Genomic DNA, 27,909 nt, shown 5'->3' on the forward strand with positions numbered 1-27,909 from the left:
CTGGGAGAAGAGGCCGATGTCCACCTCGCCACAACCTCCATTCAAGTCATTACAGAGAGTGATAAGATCTCCCTTGAGCCTTCTTTTCTCCAGACTGAACAACCCCGGCCTCTCACCATAAGACTTGTGCTCCAGACCCCTCACCAGCTTTGTTGCCTTTCTCTGGACACATTCCAGTGCTTCAATGTCTTTCTTGTAGTGAGGGGCCCAAAACTAGACACGATATTTGAGGTGTGGCCTCCTCACATGTGTGCTGTTACCAGAGTCCCACCAAATCTTCGCTTCTGGAGCATATCTGTTTCTGTATATAAAGACTTATGTCGACCTTTCTGATGACTGGGAAGATGTAGCTCCAGTCTGCCAGCTTTAAATAGACACTGCTATTGCCTGAGCCCTTTGAGGTCAGCATTAGCAACGTGTGACTTATGACAAGCAGCCAAGAAGTTCTCACTGTGCATTATTTTGAAAATTTGTCTGGAGAGCTTCCTGCATAAAGTTCTCCACAAGCACATGGATTTTGTATGTTTTCAAATCCTATTGCTTAAAATAGCACAGAAAATGTCTCGCTAGCCAGGCATTTGTAGTTGTCAACCTCTGCTTAATGGACACCTCGTAATCTGTAGTAGTCATGTTGCTAAATCACAGAGGGAGAGATTTGGGAGTGTAGAAGAGGACACGAAGCTTCAGAAGCATTAGTGAACTCACAGAATAATTACATCTTGGCAGAAAGGAGTGCAATGGTGGAGATGTTTAAATCCTGTGGTGATGATGACAAAACTCTACCTCTTCCTACACAGATGAGCAGAATTCCCCTCTGGAAGCTGATGGGATTTATTTCTGTGTTTTTCACAACATAGGATGCTCTGGATACTGATGTCTCCTCATGGCAGCACTCCTTTGTATGAATAATTGATTATTTTTAATAAGTGAAAGACGAGGATCCTGTTGAGTTATTCTTTACATGACAATAAAAATAATCATCTGGAAGATGGAATCATGCCACTGATTTGTTTGGGGAAAAACAAACAAACAAACAAAAAAAACACTGTTGTTTGCTTGTTCTTCACTTCCATCCTGCTCCCCATTCCCATTATGTTCCTTTAGAGAAGAGAGGATAATCACACATTGGAACAAGACTTTTTTTTCATGCACAGTTACACAGCTTCCAGCAGAAGCAAAAAAATGACTTGTTTGTGTCAAGTTATGTTCATATGTATAATTACCTATTTGCACATATTTTGACTTAAAAATGACATATTCTATAGGCTAATCATACGGGTTTGTTTCTGATATGTTTGGAAAAGCACAGAAAGAGCACTGCAGTAAAAGACTCTAAATGTCTTGAAGAACACTACCAGGAAGACTAAGTAATTCTGCTGGACTGGAAGATCATAACTACATCTGAATGCTTTGCCTGCATGTCCAGGGAATTGCAAGTGTAGAAGCACATTTGAAATTAACCTCTTTGTTGGCCCTCTTTGCTCCAATGGCACATGGATGGCTCAAGTCAACTTCTCATCCACAGTACCCTCACATCTCTATTCACAAAGCTGCTTTTTAGATGGATGACTCCCAGCATATCCTGCTTCCTGGAATTATTCCTTTCCAGCACCCCAGGGAACATCACTAATTACTGGGCTCCAACTGGTCTTTGTGCCACTGAGCTTCACCTGTTGGACCCAGTCATCCAACTAGTTTTCAGTCCACCTCAATCTTCATCCAGCTCATCAGTGTCTCTGTGAGACAGTTTTAAAGGTATTTCTGAAGTCAAGATAGACAACATCCACCAAATTCAAATCAATCATATGTGGCTAGCCTTATTTACTGGTGGGTAGCAATTGCTCTCACAGTTATCTTGGCTGAGATGGAAGCTTAGAATTTGAAGACAATGTGGTTCATGCTGCTAAAATGCATGATAGTTGGAAGAACTACTGAATATTGTTTGCATAACGTAAGTTCTCCGACTGACATTGATAGCCAACCACATGTAGTACCTACAGGCAGAAATACGTCTCACAAATATATCTCATTTACCTGCAACCTTTCCTGTATTTTAAATATTCATGACATCTTGCAGTCATTAATTCTATAGTTGCATTTCATTTCATTTTCATTTCATGTTCATATACTTCCTCACATTTTCTTAGTGTGTTCCCTCATTATTCTGTTACAAAATACTAGAAATAATCTTTCCTTTCTGTGTTGATAGTAATTTTACATATTTGCCTGTAAAAATATCTTATTCTGTTTCCCAGATGATGTTGATTTATTTTTCTGTTATGCATAAAATCTCTATGTTTGTATTGTATTGTTCTTCTGGTATACCTTTTTTTTTTTTTTTTAGTGCAATGATTTGATGTAAATCTTATGAGATTGAGATATTCCAATATGGAAACCTGTGAGTTTAAATGCTGACATAGTTATTTCTTGCAGATTGTCCTCAGTTATCTTGGGAAAGACCCCCAAATCCAGCTACTAGCAGAGCTGCGTGAATATATTCCTGACATTTTGAGAGAGTTCTCAGTAGTTCTCTGAGTTTTTCATGGTGATAATAGCTAACTTGGAGTCTTCAGCATTGATCAGTAATTCTATTTTTTCCTCTGTGTACTACTTCTCACTTTTCTATTGCATTTCCACTACCATTTTATTACTCGATCACCAGATTCAGTCAATGAGAAGATAACAGCGAAAACTACTTCTTGTAGCTGGAGAAAAATAACTAACATAGTATAACTTTTCAAACGATTCGTACTTTTCTGTAACACTTTCATGCTAAATCCACAGCGGTGCAAAAATATCCATATACATCTACAACTCTGGCCTGGAAAAGAGAGAGTAACTTGGAAAAGAAGAAAATATGAGCTTTTTCACATCTGTTTTCACAGATCTTTAAATCCCATGTAATCTTGTCCATTTGTGCAAATCTATGGGACTTCTCAGTGCTAAAAGGAACAATTACAATGTGTGATTATTTGCTTTAAATAGCAGGAAAAAGGGCTTATATTTGAATTTGACCACTACATTTGTATACAGAAAGATTAACTGACTGAAACAGAGAGGAGGGAATGAAGGAGAAGGTTTAATTCATGCTCTTGCTCTGTCAGATTTTCTTCCATTCATTTCTAACCTCTCCAAAAAGAACCAAACAATCAAAAACTCTGTAAAATGTTTTCACAAAGGATTAACCTTGATAGAATTACCTTCTCTACTGAAAGCTGTTTCCATTTAATTTTTCTGGCCATTTTAAACTTTCAGGATCAGGTACAACTGAATGAGCTTTTCAGTTTGAAGAAATGGGTCTATAGCAAAAGGTTATAAACTGTTGACATTTTCAGCTTGTCCAACAAGAAAAAAAACCTAATTTTGGAATTATAAAAAAAAATCAAAACAATAAAAAACAGATCAGATGGAATTTTTCATAATATAATAGGCATGTTTTCTGAATAATAGGTGCATTAGGTAGAAGGAAGGTATTTTCTCTTTTGCCCAATAACTTACTGGCAAGAAGATACTCCTAAGAAATTTAGAAAAGAGGAAGTTTTGTAAGGAAGTATTATTGAATTAAAAAAATCAGAACCCTTCATGAAGGACTCTCTGTCTCTGAGTGAGTCAGAAACAAATGATATTTATAGCATATAATTAAGGTGACCCTCCATTTTTTTAAAGACAATTTTTTACATTTGTTGAGTGCAAAATCAGTACAAGTAGTTGAATAGAAAACTTGTTCTTTGAGGGGGAAAAGGATAGGATTAATTTTACGTCTCTTGGAATACGTTGCTTTCAAGATGAGAGAGAGAGATCCCTGATCGTATTTGGTCTTCCTAGCTGGAAAGATGTTCTCCTGCCATTTATTTATCAGGGCTTTGTGTATGAGGTTACAGAGATGCTTCATCCACTTTCGTATATATTTAGTATGTTGACTACAGAATTGACTCACAATGCATTTTTGTTTTCTGCTTGTTTTTGTTTTTTGAATACTTGGTGAAGAATATCTTTCCATCAAATCAGCAGAGTGCCCACACTTCATTTTGCTTGTAGCAGTTCTGTAACTGGCATACTGCTTGATGAGACTGCACTCATCTTTGCATACTGAAAAGCTTTATAAAAAGATAAAGAGAAATGCAATGTTGTGTTGGGGTGGGAGGGCTTTTCATACCCTGCCCTTAATTTTATCTCCTGTTTTTATCTTTCACTAACATTCTGTAACACTGCTGAGATTTATTTTGTGATGAATTACAACATTACATCATAAACTGCATCTCTGAAAGTTTTGATTTAACTTTAAATAACCAGTTGTGTTATTTTCTTTTCTCTAAAGATATTTATTGCACATGTCAGCAAAGCAGAAGTTTTTAACAGATTTTTCTTTTCTCATAACAATTACAGATTATTTTTTCAATTCCTATATTTCCTTTTGTAACCATTTTATTCTCTTTAAATTGTATAACTTTTAGTCCTCCAGCAGTGCAGCAGTCATCTTCTTCACAATGTTTTGATTATGCCTTTACATAATATCAAGAACTTATTCAGCTTCTGTAGTAATGATTCGCAGTGGCTTTGGAAGTGGAAGAAGGAAACTTAATGCATGAGCAAAGCAGGTAATAATTTTTCCAGTTTTTACCATCACAGCAGGGCAGAATTCTCAAATCCTATGCAAACCATACCGCAGTCTCTGGAAAGCTGTTCAATAAAAAAGTATGACTTGGAGACAAAACATAGTTTGCTTTCACAAAAGTAAGAAAAAGAAAAAAAAAAAGAACACAAATGGCATGCAGACACAGGCTATTTATGCAGTAAAGTACTACTCTGCTGTAACAATGATGAAAGAAAATTGTTTAAGAATATGGCCTACTTTTCTGTAGAAGCATCATATTGTGTGAAACAGAAGTTTACATAATGCTCCTGTAGCTGACCTTTCAGTAAAATATTTTTCAAATTAGGCCAGATGTTTACTGAGACAAAGACTTGCATGAATAGCTCTATTTGCTGTGAAGATGCTAATTAATCCCTTTCCTGGGGAAATGTGCAAAAATAATTAAGAGATTGGCTGGATTTCATTCTGATTTTTTTTTTCCCTGATCTAAACTTATGGGGACTCCACAAAACTTCCAAGAAATCAACACCTGGTCTACGTCTTTTAAAGAAAGACTGTTTTATTAGGAAAGTCTATACATATGAATAATATGATATGGGCTTTTGAGGGGCTATGGTATGCATTTTGAATTATTTTTATATCACTGTCTATAAAGCCTGGCATCATCAAGACCACCAGAGGAAGGAAATAAATCATTTCACAAGATTCAACCAATTCTCTCAGCACAGAATGGGTGCACACACAGATGAGTACTGTTCCCTGCTCTTACATCAGCCCTGTTGCTCCATTGTTACCTGATGTTTGTCTGTGCCTTCAGGGCCATTTGATGCTGTAGCTTTCAAGAAGAGGTTGCACCATACATATTTGTGTTGCATAGTGCAAATATACCTCTATATGCAGTTCTGTACACATAGTACTCTGATCTACTACACGTGCTGCTTTAGCTTTTTCCAGTTTATTCTTAGTCATCCTGCAGCTATTCTATGAACAGAACAAAATTTAGCTGATGACCTTTTCTTCAAGATTAAGGAGCACAACTAACATATTTAGCGTAGTCGCTGAGATTATTTTCTTCAGTTCAGATTTATCTTCAGTGGATTTTGCTTTGTACTGGGAACAAGTTTGGGCCATAGACTATTTTCATTCAACCTTAACAAGAAAAAAAGAAAAAAAAAAAAAAAAAAAAGCAAATGGAAATCTCTGACTACATTTTCTTCTGAGTTTGTATTTAACATTATGATTAATGTTCTGGAATATACATTTGAGGGTCTTTTTTGGGTCATTTATTTTAATTCCAGCAACAGAGAAAGTGTCACTAAAATGTTACAAACTATACTATTGTAATACGATTTTTTTTTCTTTCTGTTAATTTGTGTATCCATTTTTACACAGTAAAAATCATTATGGTAAGATATAGATGCTGTTCTGGAAATCCGTTATAAGTCTGGTTCTAATCAAGCCAAGTGTTGAAATTTCCCAGTATAGAAAGAGCTGAGATACCATGGTGATTGTCTCTATAAAAAATCTATTTCCTGCCAAATTTGAAGGTTTAGGAGCAACCACACTGCAATGTATTTTATGAGGATCAGTTAACAGAAAAAAACAGACACATGGGTTCTGTGACTTGCTTTCTGAGCCAGAAATCATTCTCTGATGTCAACTGTTTTGAATACCATTGGAATTTGAATGTAGAGATTGAGAACTGAACAGAGCCTCCAACAAGACTATGTTAATTTCTGAAAGTTCTATAGTGTCATGCTGGGGATTGAAGGTGACATTTTCCCAGGTCTGATCTGTTCTTTCATCAGATCTCATTGCTCTGAAACTCAAAGTACACTCTGAACCAATGTGAAGTGTGGGACAGCTGTGGTAAAGCTCCGGGCTTTGACTTGTGCTCTCTGCTATCATGGAGCCATCCTGATTAAGGCTGTCTGAAAATTAGATGTGGTCCCTCTGTCTCCATCACTCTGTCAGTCCTCCTTCTAATTTTAAACCTGAATTTATTTCTGTTCAATTTATATCCATTTTTTTTCTTGTTTCAGTATGTCCTTCAGTTTATGTAGTTCTTCTGCCTCCCCGCTGATTCTCTTCCATTCTGACACCATCCTACCTCATCTTCCTACACCATTCCTTTATTATGTAAAAAAATCAATCATATTCCTCTTTGCATCCCAGCATTCATTTTGGCCAAATAAACAAGTCATGCTTTTTCAGTACAGTCCATAAAGGCTACCTTTCTCATTTTCATGTTCATGCTAAGAAACTTTATCTTCTTTTGCAATTGAACACTTCTTTTTGAGTGAGGACAGCTAGAACTTCATTGCATATTATGGATGAAGCCCAATGCTTACCTACCTTGTACAGTGGCATTAATAGTTCCCAAGCCTCTGAAAATACTTTTCTGATGCATTCAGCTGCTGTGCAGACTTTTAGTATTTAATGCTATGTCTTGGGTGAGATAAATTGTAACACCCATCTTATACCTCCATTTGCATTATGTCCACTTCAGCAGGTACTAGTCCTGGACTGGAACTTAGACCATATTCTAATGTTTGTTAATAAATTTTATTAGTAGTATTTATGAAATGCATCTCTGATTATTGGAGGATGTTGGGGATATGTTTTATTAATCCCTGGTTATCTTATTTGTCACTGTATTTACAGTTCATTTCCTTTTCACTTATAAGGATTTTGCATGTGCTCGTTTTGGTGATTTTACTTCTGTGCTGTGGCTACCCCTTAGGAAGTGCAAAACAGCTTACAAATCTTAGCTTTGCATATTCAGATCTTGATGTAATACAATTGTAACGTTCAGCCTGCACATAATAATGTGTGGAAATTTTTTACTGGAATTAAATAAACAGTAGTCAGCATTAGTGTACATTCTAAATAATAAAACTAATGTTTATAATGAACTCTAATTAAGCTGCTATTTAGATGACAACGTTTATTAGGCCCAATGTAATTTCATTTAATTTGTGATTCAAGATGAAAAATGTTTGTGTATATATATTGTTACAGGCTATACACAGTGGAACATCATACAGAGGAAAAGCAAGAGAGAGGAAAGAAAGTCAAAATCTAACTAGACTTTCTGATACAGTAAAATACTTTTACCATACTTTACTCCAAAATTCTGGTCTTAGGTCTTTAAATTCAAGATGTTGCAAGATTGAGACATATAGCTACATATAATGTTATCTTAAACAGCCACAGAAGAATAATTTAAATTTTGTAAGGAGTACACTGTATTTCTATGTTAATGTGTGTCATGTAAAAAGATTACCTTTAATTAGCTTTGAAAGGAGAAAGTCGGAAAATCTAGTAAATTTATCATTTGAATCACCACTATTTCTACAGGCCTGCACTGTGCCAACCCTAGAAGACCAAGGACCACATTTTAAGGGATGTGGGTGCACCTGAAGATCAGAATTGAATGGTGCGTCTGGTATTAATGCAGTCCTTGTCTTGCAAGGCAGGGAACAGTTGCAGACTGTGTAGTGCTCCCCAAAGAAGATTGTTGCATGTACCTTTGGACGTCCTCTGTTAATGAAACCCTTATGCAATGACTCAGAACTCTGGGGAAAGTAATCTAAAGTTGTCAACTTTAAAAAAAAACTATTTCTGGTGAGACTTTTGGGTGGAGTGATGCTTACATCAGTTGTTAAATTTTCCATATACAAGTTCTTTCCTGGTTAAAAATATGACTGTTTATTGATGCTGTTAAAACACTTAAGAATGAAAAAAATATTTTTTATGGCCACAGATAAATGATTGCTGTAGTAACTATGTTGAATTAAACTGCTGATTGATTTATTATTCATGTAGTACTTTTTCATCTTAAAAGTAGATTAAAAGTGGTCTTGGGAGAACTACCTTTTTGTTTGCTTTTGTATAATGCATAGCAGTTAAGGATCTCTAAAGAATTACATAAATAGCTTAGATTATTTCATGAACTACGGACAAATTGGCAGAAAATAACATGTTCTCCTTATCTCTTGCCCTTTCTCAACCATCATAGGGTTGCCTTTAAAGTCGTATGTCTTTAAAGAATGTCTTATATTTTCAAAGAATTGATTGTGTGGAAGTAAGGAGAAAAATTAACAATTTAATTATTGAATAGATGAAAAAAGAGGTCCAAGTTCAACAAAAATATGCTTCAGTCATTACTTTGGGGTACATGCATTTGGTTGTCCACATTCAACATTTATTGCTGTAATTAAATAATATTCCAGAGCATGTCAGACTGACCTTGAAAAACAGATATTTATAGCTTAATAATTCCATAGTTTAGCTGAAAGAAAACTACAAACCACAAACCAAATAAAAATCTTCTTTTGGCACATGTTGTTTGAATGCATGCTCCTATTTGCAGAAGGCTGCTATATATCCACAGCAGAATTTGATTGGGAAAATCTGGAAACATATTTAGTCTGATTTTATTGAGTTCTTGCAATGTAAAGAGATTTCTGTAGGTCTTTTCAGTTCAGGGAAATTCCACTTGAGTCTGACTGGGTTCATGCCTAGTTCTTTACTGTGCAGCAGCCCCTGGACTTGATAATACTATTACAACCTATGTCAGTGTAAGTCAACACTAGAGACAAATTGTGGTATTATTTCATTTCATTTCACATAGGCATTTCTGAATTTGTTCCTTTCAAGAGCAAAGTGAAAACAAACAAAAATCTCAGTAAATACTGAAGTGCGATTCTTTCTCCTGATCTTTGCAGATACTCTGATCAAACAACATGCTATGAATACAGGGAGATGGAGTGCAGTGTTTCCTCGCACTTTGAAAAACATGTGAATTGACTTGGCTGTCAGGTCAGTCAGATTTGTAATGAAATAACAATAACAACGTGATCAACCCATCTTATGTGAAGGAAATTTCAAATCCTTCCAAACGCAATACCTCCAGAAGACATATAGCCTTGCATGAGCTCAGGCACTATACTTATTCTAGATGTGAGTGTAATGTTGAATACATAGTTAGGTATAAAATACAATTTCAGTTTTACATGCCCTATTAGAAGAGTGACATAAAAATACTGTGACAGGAGTTAAAATTCCAATTTCTGGCTCTACTGTAAATTTCTCTACAACTGTATACAACTGTATACAACTGTTCATTTGTAGAAAATAGGGGTAGCATTTTCCAGTGTTGAAAAATTGATCTAATGACAACTCTCCATTTTGTAATGATAGCAAATTCATAACCATTTCAAGAATTCAAATTAAATGTTTTTAAGGCTTCTGAATGGTTGGATATATAATGCATGTAATTTCAGAATGTGAGCTGCCTCAAGTGACTTTGAAAGCTGACCACCATAATCTGCATTCCTGAAGTCATTTGCATAGTGCTGGTAACACTGAATACACATGAAATCAGGCAACAATTCAGACTACGACAATTAAATGACCTGCATCCAAAAAAGCCTCTAACATGTGTGCTGACAGACAATACAACTGTTGTAATATTTTGTAATAAGGATTTTGACTGTGAATATTAAAAGAAGGGAAAATATTTCTAAGAGGAGAAGAAATACTTAACTTTTCAAGTGAATGATACATGTAAAATGTACCTCAGAACTCTTTTTTCCCCACTGCACAATAACTGAATCTAATATGATTCAGTTGAGGCAGCCAAATAAGAACTGGACATAAATAGAAGCTAGATAATGCAGCTCGCCAAAATGTTTGGAGGTAGCAAACACAAACCTTTTAAAAAGCCCTATGCAGCATGACCATGCTGCTAAAATGAAAAGCAGTAAGAAAACTGAACGTATAATGTCTACATATACAGCTTTCAAGACTCTGAAGGCTCAAAAAGGAATACAGCACCTTTTGTAAATATAGTTCATAAAGTCTGCTAAGGGGAAATTTGACTAGCAAAGAGGACTAAAACTGTTCGATAGCATTTGCATTGCATTTCAGTATTTCTGTATATAGGGACTAATGACTAGAGAGATAGTAAGGTATTTAGCCCAAGATATAGACTTGGAACCACATCTGCCTTTAGTTCTTTAGGACACTGACACAGGAACTTGTTGCTGCTGACATGACAGAAAACTATCGGACTGAAAAAATCCACACCAATTTTTCTTTAATGATCGTCAGCATTTTTTTGCAAAAAAAATACTCATTGTCTTTTTTATATTGTATTCTGACCTTGGTACAGCTTGCACCTATATATGAAGTTTCATCCAAGCAAGAACTGTGTAAGGGACTCTTGATTTTCAACATAATGTTAGTTTGCTTTTGAAATTAAAAAAAAAAAAAAAGAATGGAAAGAATATCTATTTAACTGTTATTTGTGTCACCAAAATAATAAAGAAATGTCAAAAGCATGGAAATCCAAAGTAACAATCATTATATGCAGAAACTGAGAAATTCTAAGCAATCAACTTTGTAAGTACTCATAAGATGGGAGAAAGAAACCAAAGGAACAAAGAGCTTACAAAAAAGTAAATGGGCTAAGACACAGCAACAGCTGAAAAGGAATGGAACAAAATAATACACTCTTTTAGTGAAAAATGTAAGTACATTGCATAACAAAACATCAACACTGTCTGTATTTAGACATATATTTAGCTAGTTTACCAGACATTTCCCATTATCTCTTGTCAATTGTGCTTTCATAGTTCATAGGACTGGAATTTTCTACACCAGCACATAAGCTTCAGGCTATATAGATTTGTATCTTCTTTAAATCTCAAGTAAAATCACTAATTAATTTATTTAAATAAAGGCTATTGGTAGAAAAGTAATTCAGTATTTTTTATTTTGTTTAAAAAAACATCTATTTTTGAGAATTGCCAGTTTTTGGAGCTGTGACTTGAAACCTATTATGTCATATTGGACCTTATTTAGCTTATGATGATTCCTGGTGATTTACCAGTAAAAGAATGATCTAAGTGCATAAAAACTTTAAGAAGTTTCTTCAGAGACAGTTGGGAACAGAGGTTTGCTCAACTATTGCAAGAGCATCTGAGACATTAGTTTCTACTTAGTAAGAATTTCTTCTTTTTACTGTGAATTGTGTATGCATGAGGATATCAGGATGAATGAGAAACCCTTGGAGCAATAGAGGATTAAATACAGAAGAGAAAGACCCTTTTTCTGATGGCATTCATGACTACATTCTAAAATATATTCAAATTTTAAAACAGAACCATGCCAACACTCTTAAGTTCTTTGATAACGATGTTTTATTACAGGAGGAGATAGAGATCCCATTTTTCAGGTTTTCCCTAGGCAGTTACAGTCTGGGGAATATTGTACTCTCAGGCAAACACCAGAATTTGACAGATTGGCTAGAACAAGGTGAATCCCTGTGGGCTTATTAAGTCGTACTTAGAGGTGCTTCTTTCATCCTATTGACTGGAGGCACTGTGCTTTTTATTACAGGTTCAACTCAAGGAAGAGAGCAGATCTAAAAAGGAGCAATGAGTGAGCACTTGGAAGTTTTAATTTTGCTCTTTATGGAGCTGTGATTTCCAGTTGTCAGTTTAAGTTAGCAGTCAAAACACCCAGATATGAAATTTGTGAATCTTATCTTGTGTAGCTAAAAATTCTCATTTAGTATGTCCATAACTGTTGGTCTGAAGAAGCTGAGTAAAGAAATCAGGACGGAGGAGGTCTTCTGAGTCCTGTCTGTATAAGGTTTTATTCCTGTATTTAAAAGTTTTGAAAAGAATCAGGGCATTTGGGGGAAGCTTCAGATTTAAACAAGCTGACGTACAGGTAATACTGTTCATCATGAATGATGCCTAAAATATTTTAAGATTTTGTATTGATCACAGCAAAGAAGAGGAAACTGAATATATGTTAAGAAGTGTATTTGGCATTACATCTCCTGGGATTTATTGAAATTATATGTTTCAATTTTACCTGTAACTTCCTTCATTTCCCAAACTAACAATCATTCCTCTTCAGAACTTTGTCTAAAGCCTTCATAAATACACTAGTACTTTGTTATGCTCAATAGCCTAGTGTCATAGGACAGGATTTATGAGACGGAAACCAGAGAACTGGAACTAAAGTGCCACCAGGAAACAGCAGATGAATTTACATAGAGAAATACTATAATTCTGGACATGACACCTTTTCAAACGTGCATCTAGTGCTCTGAGTCTTGGAAAGTATATATTGACTACGAAATACTGAGCCATAGTCCGCAGAGCTGAATTTAGAGGCTTGTGTCACTAGCAGATGGGTTTCAGAAAGGAAAAAATTACTCATTGTGTGATCTCTTTGAAGCTCCTCAGAGACATCCTCGTCTGAATTCCATGGGTGCTGTACACACATACTGCTACTGAACTAAGTGAATTGGTCAAGTAGCTGAAAAAACAGGTCCTTGAGAGCTGCATTTAAAAGCAGAGCACTCAAGATGTATGAAAACATAATCATTTTACTATTGGCTTTTCGCAGTTTTCTTCTATAAAAGCCTACAGTCTAAGTTCACAAGTCTTCTGTGAAGCTAAAGGTGTTAATGCATTTGAGATGCTTCCATACTGAAATGAACAGGAAGAAAATCATTGTTTTAATACAAATTCGTGCTTAAACAGGCGTATAAACGCATTAGATTGGAAGATCAAGTCAGCTACTGAGAAGATATACATTCATGAAGAAGGACATTACATAGTTTGCTCCAAAAGTAATGCCTCTGATTTATTTTGATGGAAACTACAACAGGTACAAAGAACACAATGGCACTGTTTGATAGAGAAAATTCTCCACCACAAAACACTATTTTACAACATACTCACTACCATTAGCTACAAATCGTCAACAGCTATGAACCAGAGCCTGCATGCTGTGCTCATAAAAATCTGCAGTAGTAGAGGTGACCCTCTGTCTCTGCAGCCACTGCTGAAAGACATCATCCACAGTCTCACTGTGCACACAGCCGCTGTTTGGTTTCCATGAGTGTTCAGCAAATATCAGTGAGTGACAGTGGGTGCCATTTTTTCAACATGGAGGAATTCAGTAACACACCTTTGCTTCATATGCACTTCCATGTCAAATGCTATTTTGTCAGACTGCCCCTCTGCTGCCATCTGTCACACAGCAACAAAATGTAACAGAATATTGGTGGGAAGACTCAATCCCTTCTACCATACCATCAGCTCCTGCCTCTGATGTCATGGGCCAACAAAATAACATAGGAGCATTACTTCAGAGCAGCACTCATGTAAGAAAATAAAGTGAAGAAAGTTGTGTTGGAATTGTAGTAAAATATGCACTAGAAGATGAATTAATACTATATTTGCGATATGTACAGTTATAGTTACATATCCATTACGTGTAATGTTTATATAAATACATAGGCAATTTTTTTGAAAGATACTACTTGTAAAATCTCATACTTAACTAGTAGCAAACACTAGAAGTACAGGTATTCATGAAAACTGGATGAGAGAGAATAAGGGTCCCAAACTAGAGTGGGAAAAAACTATAAATTTAAATTCAACTTGAATATAATTTGTATACAAACACTTCATGTGAGATTTCTCACAATATTAGGTAAGATGTTGAGAGAAATGCATGCTTACTGATATGCTGGGAATGGCTGCAGGCTGAAATTTAAAAGTTAGATAGTGCTCAAGAACATTCCTCTAGCCTACTAACTAGCTGAAGATGAATTTGCCAGCATTCAGCTACAGTCTAGCAGTTAAGGGGCTCCTGCCCCTTCAGTACAGATCTATGGGTACTATTAAAATAAAAGTACCTAAGCCTTTCCATTTCTTCATTTTTTTTATTGTAAATTGTTCCTTTAAATTTTTTTCTTAAGCATTCTGTCACTCAATTATTAGCCACAGGCCTTTGTTATTTGGCAGATTTTCCTGCCTTGCATTTCATAAGCAGCCTTCATCTGTTTGTGATTTTCTGTTATGATTTAGATAGAAAAATTTGGTTGGTTTATCCAAAATAATGCAGATTTTCAGAAGGAACACCAGATGTACATCAATGCCATACATCAAAGAATAGCAGAAGTGAAAGATGAAAGGATAGAGGGAAAGGGTGTGAACATGCCCCAGGAGCACAGGCATAATTCGTATGACCCATTTCTTCTCTCCTCCAAAAGGGATTCACAAAATCCTTCATATAAAGGGATAGATCCAATGAACATCTTAGATCTTAGATCACTGGATAGATCCAGCAAAATTACTCCTTCACTGTAATTTCCCAAGGGTTAGAACATGACAAAATGTCAATAACCTCTGAAAGCGAACATAGAAATTGAGTTAAGTTAGAAAGAGCTATAGTGGTAAAACAAGATTTTTTCTTACCAGTCTTTCAACTTAGTAGCATTTCATGTTCTGATCACATCTTGTATTTTCTCATCTCCAGTGTTGTCTAAATTTCTAGTTTTGTGAGCCTGTAACGAAACTCATATGAATACTTGTGCTATACGTGAACATGTTTCAAAATCAAAACTGAGGAAAGATGTACACAGTTCTGGTCACCAGGCTGCAGAAAATAATGCAGAATCAGAAGTGACACAAAACATCTCAGGTGGAATAATACAGAGTTCATGGGATACACTCCTATTGGAGGTTATTAAAATCTAATACTAATTTTAAAAGTAATTTTAAAATGATTTATTGTAGACATAGTATTCCAAGCAATTCAGAGGAAATAGATTCATAAAGTGCTTTGAAATGTAAAAATTTCTGGAAGAAGAAAACATGAATTATGATAAAAGAAGACCAAATATTCCATAACTGGACATTATTATATAAAACAAGTAAAAAATGAGTCAATTGTAGTTGTTCTGTATTACAACACTTCAGATAGAAATCTGAATCCAACTCAGAGAACAATGAGCCTTTTCTCTGAAAGAAGAAAGGGATAATTTTGCCTAATATAATTTTTGAACTATGTGGTGCAAAATATTTTCATTTGAAATGTCATAAATGCTGAAACATATGCTGAATAATTATAACTATTTAGATCAGGAATTTGTACCTGTACTGGAGCTAGGAAACTTGAGAATGTGTATGTATACAGATATTCTGTCTCCTGAAAATGCACAAGTTGTATATGAATACATACAGTCATAATTAGTAAATGATTGAACAGAACCATGAAGTAGTCTGTCTTGTGTGGTGGATAAAATGTTACCAAATAACGCTGTAAAAACCTCTCTCTAAGATGAACAACAAAAACAACAATTCATTGGTATAAATGAAGAAGATGGAGTTTTGAGCATTCACACTTCTTGTTTGATGGAGAAGCTTTTTGATTGACCACTTTATAGCTTTCATGTAAGAGGACAGTACTTAAATTTGTGTAGGTACATGCCTAGTCCATGTTGATAAATTATAGGAAAAATGTTACAAATCAGTCCAGCAGGGAGAGAAGAAGTATTTAAATTAATTTCTAGAGATACATTTAGTCCTAAAATTGAAAAAAGGATTACTGTTTTTTTGAATGTTGATTAGAATAGAAAATAATAGAATGGAATAGAAAGACAAGGAATGCAAGGCTTTGAGAAGCAGAATTAATTTCAACAGAAAATATGTATCAAAGAAACCATAAATCATATGAACAATATAAAAATGTGAGTTACATAGATTTTTTTTTTCAGTACTATACATTTGACAGGACAGTAAATATTTGTGTAGAACAAAAATATTCCAGAAAACACTTTGTAGGACACCTCTCTCGTGACCATAAAATTTCCTACTTATTTGGGGTTTTGTATTGTTGCTGAACATTAAGCAGGTACATTTTTGCTTTCTTTTGATACATAGTCAGAAAACATGCAAAATTTGTTTGTACTTGGTATATTATCATTATGTTGAGCTAATAATGAAGAATGAAAACTTTTTGACCAACCTTGATAGACCTTTATGAGTGTAAGTCTCCATTAAAGTTTTAAATTTGCTGAATTTCCATTTTGTTGTTGTTGGTTGGTTGTGGATTATTTATTTACTCATTTAAAAAAAAAAACACAATTATTTAGGAATTTGAGACAGTGAGAGTGAGATATAGTAAAACCAAGATAGTTCAAAAATACAGTGAAAACTTAGCAAAGAATTTTAGAATTTGTATTGTTCTTTGAAAAACATTTAGTTATTGTCCATTTGGCCAGCAGTTATGCTTTATTTTTAAAATTCTAAATTCTAAAAGTAACAGTTGATTTTTTTTTCTTCAGATTTCTACGTCCTAAAATTAGAGCTGATTTGTGGAGTGCTAAATGCACTTGGTTTCTATTAAATCTTCATGTGCTGTTTAAGAAGTTCCTCCTGCTCTAATCTTTACCCATGTGTGCATATATAAAAAAAACTGTTGACTTATATTAAATTGATTAGTTAACCTGTACCCTGTGGTGAGCATATTTGTTAATCTGTTCTGAAAGCCCAGAAGGAAATAAGTTAAGAGTAGACTGGGTTGTTGGCCAGGGCGCTGAAAAAATCCACAAAATACTGTCTTAATTCTGCTTTTTTTCTAATATCAGTTATTATTATTTTACTCAATTCAAAATAAACCAGAATTAGGTGCAGTTTAAGATTCTTGTAACATCACATGTTATTGTAGTTATAGACACCATATGTGATTCTTCATCACATTATTAAATACAAGTTTCTGAGGAAGATGTACAATTGAGTAGGAAACAAGCTAACAGAAAGTGTTAATATCCACTAAGTCTGGAATACTCCTCATAGCTGCAATTTAGAAGTGACAAATTTGTATAGTTAAACTATTATCTACGCAAATAATTCAATTTTATTAAAATACATAAATATCTCCTGCAATTAAAAAAAAAAAAAAAAAAAAGCTGAAAGGCTACTTCACAAAGGAAGCATTTTTACCCTTCCGTTTTCTTTATCATTCTATTTTTGGTGGATAGTATTTTCTTTATCTTTACATATCTTTGATTCTCTGTCTTGGAATAAAAATTAAGACACACTATGCTGTATGTCTTTACATGCAAAACTCCATGGACTGTTCTGGTAAACTATTTTTGTTATTTGTATGCTATTGCCACCATTACTGTTATGGTTTGATCCTGGCACTTCCATTTCGCCTTGGCAAATTGCAATTTTATTCCTCATTCACAATGCACTTGAAGCACTTGTACATACCATGCCTGAAGAATTCTTAGGGATTATATCATGCAGCGAGGGATGTTTTCATACAGTTATGATTAGATAAGGCAAGTCATACCTGGTGGTTGGGATGGATACTTCCAGATCAACCTGCTGAAAGTAGATAAAATGCTCACATCTGATATATATCACATTGTGTAACATGATAGCTGTTTCAAAAACAAATTATTGAAAACTGACTACTTGTATAATAGAACAGAAACCAGAGATACACAGACCTAGGAACTGTAAGGAACATTGAAAACAAAATGCCATTTGTAGTGTGTTAAATCTACATTAGGTTATGTTATTATGAAGTTGCTAAAACAGAGCTCTGCACACCCTTCCACATCAGGAACAACTCCTTTGTCCTCCCTGGAAGGATTTGTTTCATTTTTCAATAGGAGTCACTGTAAACTGCAGTTGCACATAAATCTTTTCTCAGAAAAGTAAAAAGTGATTTTAACACCTGTTAAAGCCAGTTTCATATGCTGGGAAAATAATGCCATGGCATCTTACTGTGGACACATCAAAGAAATTTTCAATAATACTTGTTCCATGGACATAACAGTAGCACAGCACTTCCTATTCTACCTGCATTTAAGATATATATATATATATATATATAAACAGCATGTATTTATAGAATTTAAACAGAGGTATTCCACTCCCTTCTTTATGTTTTATTGTTAACCAGTTCAGGCTTCACTGCAGCAAAATATCCCAGAAGGAAGGAAAAAAAATAATAATTATGTTTTCAGTTATGAAAGGAAATCAGCTAGTCCACCTGCTGTGACTAGATGAATGCAGGGAGAAAAACAGAGTTAATTCAAAACCAAATCACAAAATGAGGATCCATTCAGTTACACTCTCCAATCTGGTTGCTTTATGTTAGGCAGTAGAAACATCTGTCTAAAGCAACTTTTCTTTCCAAAGGTTACCTTTGTAATCATGTTTTTGTTGGAAACACACCCACCATTCAGTGAACATATATTTAATTAGATCTCCCATGGGTCTTTACTTTCAACATGGCTGACAAAATATCTAAGTTGGATGTCAACTCTGCTTAGTAGCAAATTCACACTTGTGCACATTAGATGTAGTAATTTCTTCCTTTAAGTGTCAGAAGTCTCTACCTGCTAACACAAAAGTAGAAATTTTAAGGCTAACACACTCAGAGTCTAACCCTGCACAATTCCTTATTGATTTCCAAATAAGTGCATTACACCACATTTCTGTGTGAGGAAGAGCAGTTTATAAACACTGTGATATTCAGAATGAAAAGTAGAAATACAGCTACTGACCCAAATGATAATACGTCTATTCTCTGTGAGATTCAGTGTAATTATTTCAGGATTCACATTAACACTGAAAAGGAGGTACAGCTGTGCATTATGATTTCTGTTTTAATTTTCTTGCTTGCCCAATAGTAAGAAACATGAGCTATCTTTGACCTGCCACGTGTCTTCCAAAGCATTCTTCATGTTTCTTAAGATGAAATACTTCTTAATTATGTTTGAAACAGGTAATTTGATTATGCAGAGATCTTTCAAATAGCAAATTTGAACTTGAAAGTACAGAATAATTCACGTGTGTGTGTTGGTGGAAATAATAGATATTAACATTGTAATTGTACTCCAGAAGGTTTTGTTCCTGTTGCTTTTTGGCATTGTCCCGGTTTCATTAGGACAGAGCTGTTTTTCTTCATAGTGTCTGTTTTGTGCATCACTTGTTTTGTAAATATATATATGTATGTATATAATTCTAATTACTGTTATTTTCCCCTTTCTTTTTTTGTCTTAATAAGTATTTTATATGAGTTCTACTTTTTGGTTGTTGTTGTTGTTGTTGTTGTTGTTGTTTTTCCAAATTCTCTTCCCTGGAAGACTGGAAGGGGAGAGTGAATGAAAGGTATATGGTGTTTAGTTGCCTGTTGACTTAAACCACAACCACCATAAATAAAACTCTTATTATTGTATATAAAGATGAGGCTTAACATAATATACAAGCTGTGTTTTACAAAACACGAGAAAGAGTTTTCTAAAATTTTCAATCTTTTCAATGAAATGTTCGGGTACATATATCATTTTCTCACACTTTTCAGAAATCCACACTGCAATGTAATGCTCTTTCTGAATGTGAACACTGTTCTCCTTTTTATGTGCTATTCTTTGGATACATTCACAAACCTTTTAATATTTGCACGTTAACTTCTATATCCATTTCTCTGCTATCATAGCCTTAAATCATTGATATGTATATTTAGTAATAATACCCCAGAACTACAGATCCTCAGAGCTCCTTGTTTCCCGATGGTAAAATGTAAAACTGAAGAACTCATCTCATTTTGGCTGAAAAAGGATTTAGAAATACAAAATCTAAGCAAGTTACCCAAGATTGTATTAAAAGAACATAGTCAGGCAAGAGCAAGAAGCCATTTCTCAGTAATCCATGCTTATTACAATGATCACTGGACTATTCCTGTAGCTGCAGTTGGATACACTTACAAGATAAAATTATCATCAGGGTTCTGTAAAATTGCAATTAAAAAAGCCCCAAACAAACACAGTTTTAGGCAATCACACATCTCTTTGATATCTAAGTCTAAATTACTGCATGGTGACCATATCACACTACATTCAACACATTGTGCTTTTCATAGGCAGGAAACAATCTCCAGTGTTTCCACAGACAGCAATCCCCAGACAGTGAGACACAAATAAAGGGAAGGGCAGAACCATGCTAAGACTGGGAGTACTGCTTGTGCCCTTGTTTCACACTTTGTATTAGTCTGAATTTTTTTAGAGAAGGAAAATGCGAATACATAAAAGATGGACCTCTACTATTGCTGTCTCCTCCAATGCCAACTCTTTGTGGAATCAGCACAAGCTTTGCTCAGCATCACAGGATGAAAGAAGTACTGCAAGGAATCAGAAATGGAAAGATGGGATGGTGAAAGGAAAAAATTAACAGAAGAAAAAAAGAACGTAAGGAAGACTGATACTTTCTAATCCTTCCTTCCTGCCTTGCTTCCTTCCTTCCTTCCCTCCTTCCCTTCTTCCCTCATTCCCTCCTTCCCTTACTGTGACATCCAAAGCCCAAATGTTGGTATGGCAAAGGCACTAAATACACACCAGTATTTTCTAATTATCCACTTTTCCGCTACTTTTCTCATTGCATTCCTTATCTATGCAGTATTTTGTCCTGTGTGCATACAATCATCCTCAATCGTCCTCATTTTTTTTTCTATCTGTCCTACCTACAGATAGACTCAAAATATACATCAACATTAAGATCAGTAGAGTAATGAAACAGGTGAAAAAGAAAAACACAATTTTACCTCTCGACCAGGTAAGAAGATGTCAACTTTTCCAAAACAACCCTTTCTCGTTTGTTTGGCTCTGAAAATTTGAAGGGCTGAAGGCCCCTGATTGTATACTGGGAAAATGCAAAAGTCTGTGAAATGTTACACAAGAAAGAAAGAAATATTTGCTAGGAGTAGGTCACTTTTCTTTCATAGAGAAATGGCTGTTATTAATTTTCTGCAGCTTACAGCTCCCTCTCTGCAGAGTATTTATCTCTCCAGGTTATTGTTACATGATAGTAAATTCTTAAGGTTTGCTTTTCTAGTAGGTCACACAGCTTTAGAGGATGTCCAAATAATTCAACATCTCACTGGAAAAAAAAATAGAAGCCATAGTAGCTATCTCTATACAAGTGGCCCTCGTGGCTAACCTAGGAAAAACTGAGCCCTTGTTACTTTTTTTTTGTTCATTTCTAAAATGTGAATTTGCTGAGGTATGAGTGGTAAAAGGTATAAATCTTTAAATAGTGTCATTTTCCCTGAGGTGTTCAAGGCCAGGTTGGATGGGGCCCTGGGCAGTCTGGTCTAGTATTAAATGGGGAGGTTTATGGCCCTGCATGTGGCAGGGGGTTGGAGATTCGTGATCCTTGAGGTCCCTTCCAACCCTGACCATTCCGTAAGAAACCAAGAAGCATCAGCCATCTATCGCACTGTCGGTTATGACTGGAGATAGTGATAATTCTGAGGTGAAAAAGATGCATTCATTTGGTATCTCCTTTTGCCCTTCTCTTCATTCCCGCTTAATCACTGCCCTCACCATCCCTACCTCTCCCTTCAGAAAATTCTGTGAAGAAGAAACAATTGACAAGTACAAGAAGCCAGCCAACAGAATGAATTTTAAATGACTATCTAAATACTATTACAGCATAGAAGCCAACAAGCAATTTATTTATTTATTTTTACTTTGGTGCTTTAGGGATTTAGACTTTCTGAATGCATTCCTGAGTTGATCCCTGTGCCACTGTGGACAGTGAGTGAGGTACAACCTGATCTGACCAACTCATGTGAAAATAGCCTTGAAAATACTGTGTGGGTTACATTGTTCAGCTAATATAGAGTTATACCATACTAGCATTCTTCTCATCTCAAAGAGGCCATGAGTTTAATTTATGGGCAATACCTCTGATGTAAACTCTGAGTGCTGGATTTATCCCTGGCACTCTGACTCAGCAGCAAGAAATGGAAAATCCTTGGAGATAGACAAATTTATTTTGGCTGCACACTTAAGGAGGCAAAATTTATTCCATTACGTGCTGTGGCAGTTATTCTCCCCCCTCCCCCCCGCCCCTTTTTTTTTTTAATAATAAAGCTTTGCAGAATTACAAAAAAGGAAGTAAAAAAGAATGAAGGTAGAAAAAGTAGGGCTGTAGTGTTAAAGACGGGGAAGGGATACAGTGAATCTAATAGATCTCAAAACAGTGGCTGATCACAACTATTAATAGCAGTGGTAATGGAAAGTGACGTAAAATAGTAGAATTTAAAAGCATTGTAACTTGAATTCTGCAAAATCAGAAAAGTAGTCTTGGAAATGGATGAAACAGCAGACTTGTAGAATGCAGGAGAAAAATAAGTCATTGACAGTAAGTGAATATTTATTGGGATTGTGGAAAAGGTGACTTGGACAAATTTGGACAACCGGAAACTCTAACGAATAGTTTAGAAAAAATTGAAAAGTGAAATGGGATGAAAATATTTACAAAAATCAGATTAAACTAGAGTAAAATGACGTCTTTCTTTCATAAGATAATTGGATTTAGAATACGAAGGATCTCAGAAGACATAATGAATTTGGTACATTACAATTTACTTTTTCATAAAGCACACAATATTTCCACGTGGGGAATTGCTAGTAAAAACTGAGAGAAGAACAAAAAGCTTTAAGTAACTGAAAAATCAGCTAAAAGGAAGAAACCAACTGGATGATGCTGAAACAAGAAGTATAAGCTAAGTATTTTAAGTGAACACAATTAAAGAATCGTTTTCAAAATTCATGTAATGTAATGTTTTCATTAATGAACTTCACTCAAAAAGTAGGAGTGTCCTAATGAAGTGTGTTGATGATTTGAAAATTACAGGTATTGTCAATATAAACTAATAAAAGAATATTATTCATAGAGAGTTGTTCGACATTAAGATTTATATAATGTAAATACAATAGCATTCAAAATTACAAAGTACAGAGGATTTTAATTACTAGGGACTAATAAATCAAGCAAAGGCCTTGTACTAATCTTAGAGCTTATCAATGGGGTGCCAATGGGAAGGAAGTGTATCTGAGTGCATTCATCAATCACAGGATAATTTGTGTGCTACCATTGTAATGTGGCAGCAAAAAAACCTAATGAAAGACTGGGATGTGTCAGGGGAGATGTTTCCAGTGGAGGGAGGGAGAATATTAATGCCACTGTAGCAGGCTTGGATGAGACCTCATCTGGAATATTGTGTTCAATTCCTCATTCATAGTCAGGAGAGATGAATTTGAGAAAGTATAAGAGACAGGCTTTTATGATCCTTAGGGGAAGGAAGAGTCTATTTCATGAAAAGACACAGAAAGAGCTTAGACTTTTAGAAGAACAAAAGCAGAGTAAGATTGCTGTCTTTAAGCACATCAGGATGGTAAAGCCAGAGACAGGAAGGAACTATGTAAGCTTAAGAATAGTTTTGGCTCGCGAACAAGTGGGAACAAACTGTCCAGGAATAAATTTAGGCTGGAAAGGAAATGAGAGTGAAATACTGTTTTTCAGAAAAACAATTTTAGGAAATGTACTATTACTGTATAACAGTATCTTATATTTCAGTTTATTGGATGATGTGATTACTTGCTGTAAGAGTATTACAAGAAGTCTGTCCTTGTTCTATGTTCATCTGCTACTTTCTATGAATATGTGAATGCTTGCATGTATAATTTTTTTTTTCATTAAAACTACAGTTTACCTGGGATTATTTAAACACAGATGCAAAAGATCAATTCTCTGTATTTACACAATACAGTGTAGGCTCAGGTGATCTAATATACCCACTCCTTGAAATGATAAAGTTATGTTTTAGGAAAAATATGTCAATGCATCATACTTTTAATATTTAGGATTATGTTGCAAGTGGAGCTACTCACACACTGTTTCCATGCTCAAACCAATTTTCCTAGCTCAGCCAAAGCACATAAAAAGAGATTATTAAAAACTGATGGAAAGGATGTTGTACACCACCGCCACCAAAGAAAAAAGTAAAAAGTAAAAAGAAAAAAGAAGTTAGTTCCATAATTTGGTTTTGTTCTACAAAGGAAACAAAAAGACTGTCTCTGACTTTCTGCTTTTTGGTTGCTTTTTTTTTTTTCTTTCTTCTCCATAAGAGAAACTTTTTATGAGAAAACTGATTTGAGTGTGGAGATGGTAGAAGAATCTATTATTCCATTCTAGAAATGATGCAGCCTAAATATTAGATAGTATGGCAGAGCAGATGGTCATTGCTGGGGAAAAATGGCTGAAAGAATCATGTGATGGTATGGGACACTATCAAGAAAACACCCATAGTACAGCATTGAAACAAGGAGTTAATGAAATATAGAAACTTAAATGACAAAGGGGAGAACTTGGCAGTTAGATCAGAAAACTAACTCAAGGAAGAAAAACATGCAGAGAGCTTTCAGAGGATCAGAAGTTGGTGCTATATGGAAAGGACTGAAGTGGGAGTGAAGTGTTGAGGGAAAATTCATGTTTGCAGTGAAAATGGAGTGGAGAACTTCACAGGAACAGGTGTCCAGGGATGGGGTCAGTTCTTGGTGCTCTGCTACATGACAGCAATTAGATTTTTGAGAAAACGTTCTAGAAAGGCTGGCTGAATTTACCATCCCCTTTAAGACAGAATTCTACTGTGATGATATATCTGCTTATATACTGTACTGTGCTCTGAACATGCGTGTTACATTGAGCATTGTCTGGAGAGCTTAGCATCAAACAATTGCAGTCTACCACCTGGTGGGTTGACCTGCTTTTTCTGTCTGCTGCCGTTCACAGACAGCAGAAACTCAGATCAGTGTTTGCAGCCTTTTTCCTCTGCCCTTGAATTACCTTCCAATCTCCTGCTGTTTGTTCATGTCTGCTCTCCTCAACGTTTTGCTCTTGTCATCTTTCAGACATTACACTAATTTGTTCTTTCAAAATGATCATACATCAGCTTACAATACATTTGTAACAGAAACAGTTTACTTCACTATTAGTTTCAATAGCGTAAGCTTTTACCATTTACAGTGTAATAGTTAAGCCCTTGTTTCTGTAAAATACAGCTGATTTACCTTCTTTGAGACAGTGCAATTTTTCTGGGAATCTTGTTTCAACATTGTTTATGATTGTTCTCTGGCTGCCAGAATTACTATCTGTAGTGGTTGGAAAGGCCACAATTATGGTCCTTAGTCAAAAAGAGAACAGATAATGGCGATTTATTCTTTCTGAGTGAAATTCCAGCCTACTCACCATTTACTAAAATATTTCTTGTGCAGATATGAATTGAGAGACACTTTCTGTATTCCAGATTAAGCCTTAGTTTTAGCTGTTCTGTTTATGGGATTTAAAAAATGATGTAAGTGAGAAGGGTTGCTGGGAAGTGGCTGGCTGCTTCAGTTCACATTCAGTCAGGAGTTTCACCATGTGACAGTCTGCTTATGGTTTATGTTATCATCTTAATTTTGTCTTAATGGTTTTATTGAAAGTCTGGAATGGAATTCTGCCAGTATGACCCCAGTCATATTTTGCTTAAGAACTGCAAACTGAAAAATACCATTTTCAATTTAGCTGTATCTTGTTCGCTTTTGACTTACCTAACAAGTTGCCTATTTATCTTGAATGTTTTTCTTCTTAAGGAAAGTCGTGAGTAAAAATGGAAATAATTTTCAAACTAAAGCTTGAACTTGAACTAAATTGATGGTACTCTTGTTTAAGTCTGCGAATTGGTTACACTAGCATTGGGAAAGCTATATATTCAATGAGACGGCAGTTGAGAAACTTTTAAACACTGTTCTTTCAATACTGAATTGACTAAATACTTCACTGTTGCTGAGCTACAAAGCTTATCTACTATAAAGACCTACTCCAAATACTGTAAGGACCAAGTGCAGAGATGCAGGTACCACTTTTCAAATGATTTTTAAACTGAAAGAAGGTGTATTATTTTGTGGATTGCAAAGTCTTCCACTACTTGCTTTGCTCATAAGAAAAGAGATCATTCATGCATGATTGGCAAAGAAACTGTAATGGTTCTCTAACACTGGTTTAATTTCACTCTCTAAATGGAGACGTTATAATCTGTATTACACACAAAATCAGCCTATGTGATCCACTCTTCTCTGTGGCACTCATTGTGCACAGAAGTAAGGCTCAGTCTTCATGTCTCGCTGCCTCCCAGATTTTCCAAAGAAAGTTGCTGTATTCTCTTGTTCAAGTGTTTTTCTTAGTCTTATTTCAGTTTTAAATGCAGAAACATGAACAGAATAGGGGAAATTTTTGTGGCAGTAGCTGAATACAATATGAAAATAACTTCAAGAGATTGTGTTGAAGCAATGTATTTATAGACTACATATTTTGATCTTTTCACAGAGACTTTTATTTATTCTCTGAAATGTTCTAACCATCACCATATAAAGAAAACAGTTATTTTGAATCTGGATAAGTTCATCCTTAACTAATTTAACCACAGATAGTCTCCTTGATTATCTATGCTTTTCTTAATTAATTCTTAAAAAGAGTAGTTAATATACATTTGTACAATACGTTAGAGACCCATTACCTTAAAAAATTAATTAGTTTTAAATTAACCTGAATGCAGAATTCCACGTGGGGAAAATTAATATACTGTTAATGTCTCTGAAAGCTGTACAGCACTCTGGAAAAAAAAAAAAAAAAAAAAAAAAAAAAACCACCCACAAAATAACATGAAACATCATGCTCATTCAGTAGGTTTTATTTCCCCTTCTGGTTTATGAGCCAGAGCCCCCATCGCTGTGTTTGCTTTAAGCCTTGTTCCTGGCTTTGTCACAAAGCTTGCCCAATTTACAGGGCAATGCTTGCTGAAAGAGTATTTTAGACATTGATTCATTAGGAAACCTGCTTTGTGCAAAGTAATGGGGAACTATTCTTTGAACAGCAAACCTGACCACTTCATTGGATCCTTGAGAGGAAAAAAAACAAACTTCTACATGTTCTTTTTTACTATGATGCTTTCATCAAATGCCTACTGCCCAAGGAGGGATTCATTTCATCTACTTTTAGATTTCTATACATTAGATGTTCAGATTGCATTCAGACTAGGCAACCTTTGCTTCCTTATAGTACTAGAAAGAAGTAGGCACTTCATAGGTACAGTTCATGTGACCTAATTCAGAGGTCTAGTATTTTGTTTACTTTTGGCTGGGATGAATCAAAATGTGTATTTGACTACTTCCTAAGGTAGTAGTCTTCTACTTTAGGTAAATGTTCATGCCTAAACATTTGCTTTTCAAATTACTTTTTAGAACAATTTAAAAAAATTAAAAATAGTAAAAACTGGAGGAGAGGAAAGTACTGGGTCTTTACGTGCAAAGAATCAGTAATATACTTCTGGTACATAAAGCATGATGTATTTAATACTCAGGTGTTTTACTTACATGTTAGCAATGTCTGAGACATCCAAAGCACACTGTGATACCTCTGTATCTGCTTCTGCTCCTGCCAATCAAGAATACTGAAATGATGCCCAGCCAGCATATCCTCTAGGTAGCAGTAGCACATATCTGGAGAACAGTGGTAATTACATAGAGGAGCACGTGAAGGAAAAGGACTCCCTGCACTGGAGGCATGATTACAGACACAAGCACCAACCACTCA

At 35.1% G+C, this 27,909-nt stretch overlaps 1 protein-coding gene and 1 long non-coding RNA gene across 6 annotated transcripts in view; one reads left to right on the plus strand and one right to left on the minus strand.

Moving 5' to 3' along the window:
• LOC109365463 (uncharacterized) overlaps window positions 1-10,887 on the plus strand; it is a 29,929-nt gene extending 19,042 nt beyond the window's left edge. For 2 of the 5 annotated variants that reach the window (XR_014881107.1, XM_085216282.1), the window contains exon 5: window positions 11-10,887. The gene's annotated coding sequence lies outside the window, so the exon portion shown is untranslated. The remainder of the gene's footprint in view (window positions 1-10) is intronic. The other 3 variants (XM_085216284.1, XM_085216283.1, XM_085216285.1) reach the window with 3 other exon arrangements.
• On the minus strand, window positions 4,544-27,904 carry LOC146545807 (uncharacterized). Its single transcript, XR_014881108.1, has 4 exons — window positions 27,690-27,904; window positions 17,771-17,805; window positions 14,887-14,975; window positions 4,544-4,680 (listed from the first exon to the last, which is right to left on the minus strand). It is a non-coding gene; the product is annotated as an uncharacterized LOC146545807 (long non-coding RNA).
• Window positions 27,905-27,909: the final 5 nt, after the last annotated feature.

The sequence above is a fragment of the Meleagris gallopavo genome, chromosome 1 (genome assembly GCF_905368555.1).
Source record: "Meleagris gallopavo chromosome 1, MGAL_WU_HG_1.1, whole genome shotgun sequence".
Classification (NCBI taxonomy): Eukaryota; Metazoa; Chordata; class Aves; order Galliformes; family Phasianidae; genus Meleagris; species Meleagris gallopavo.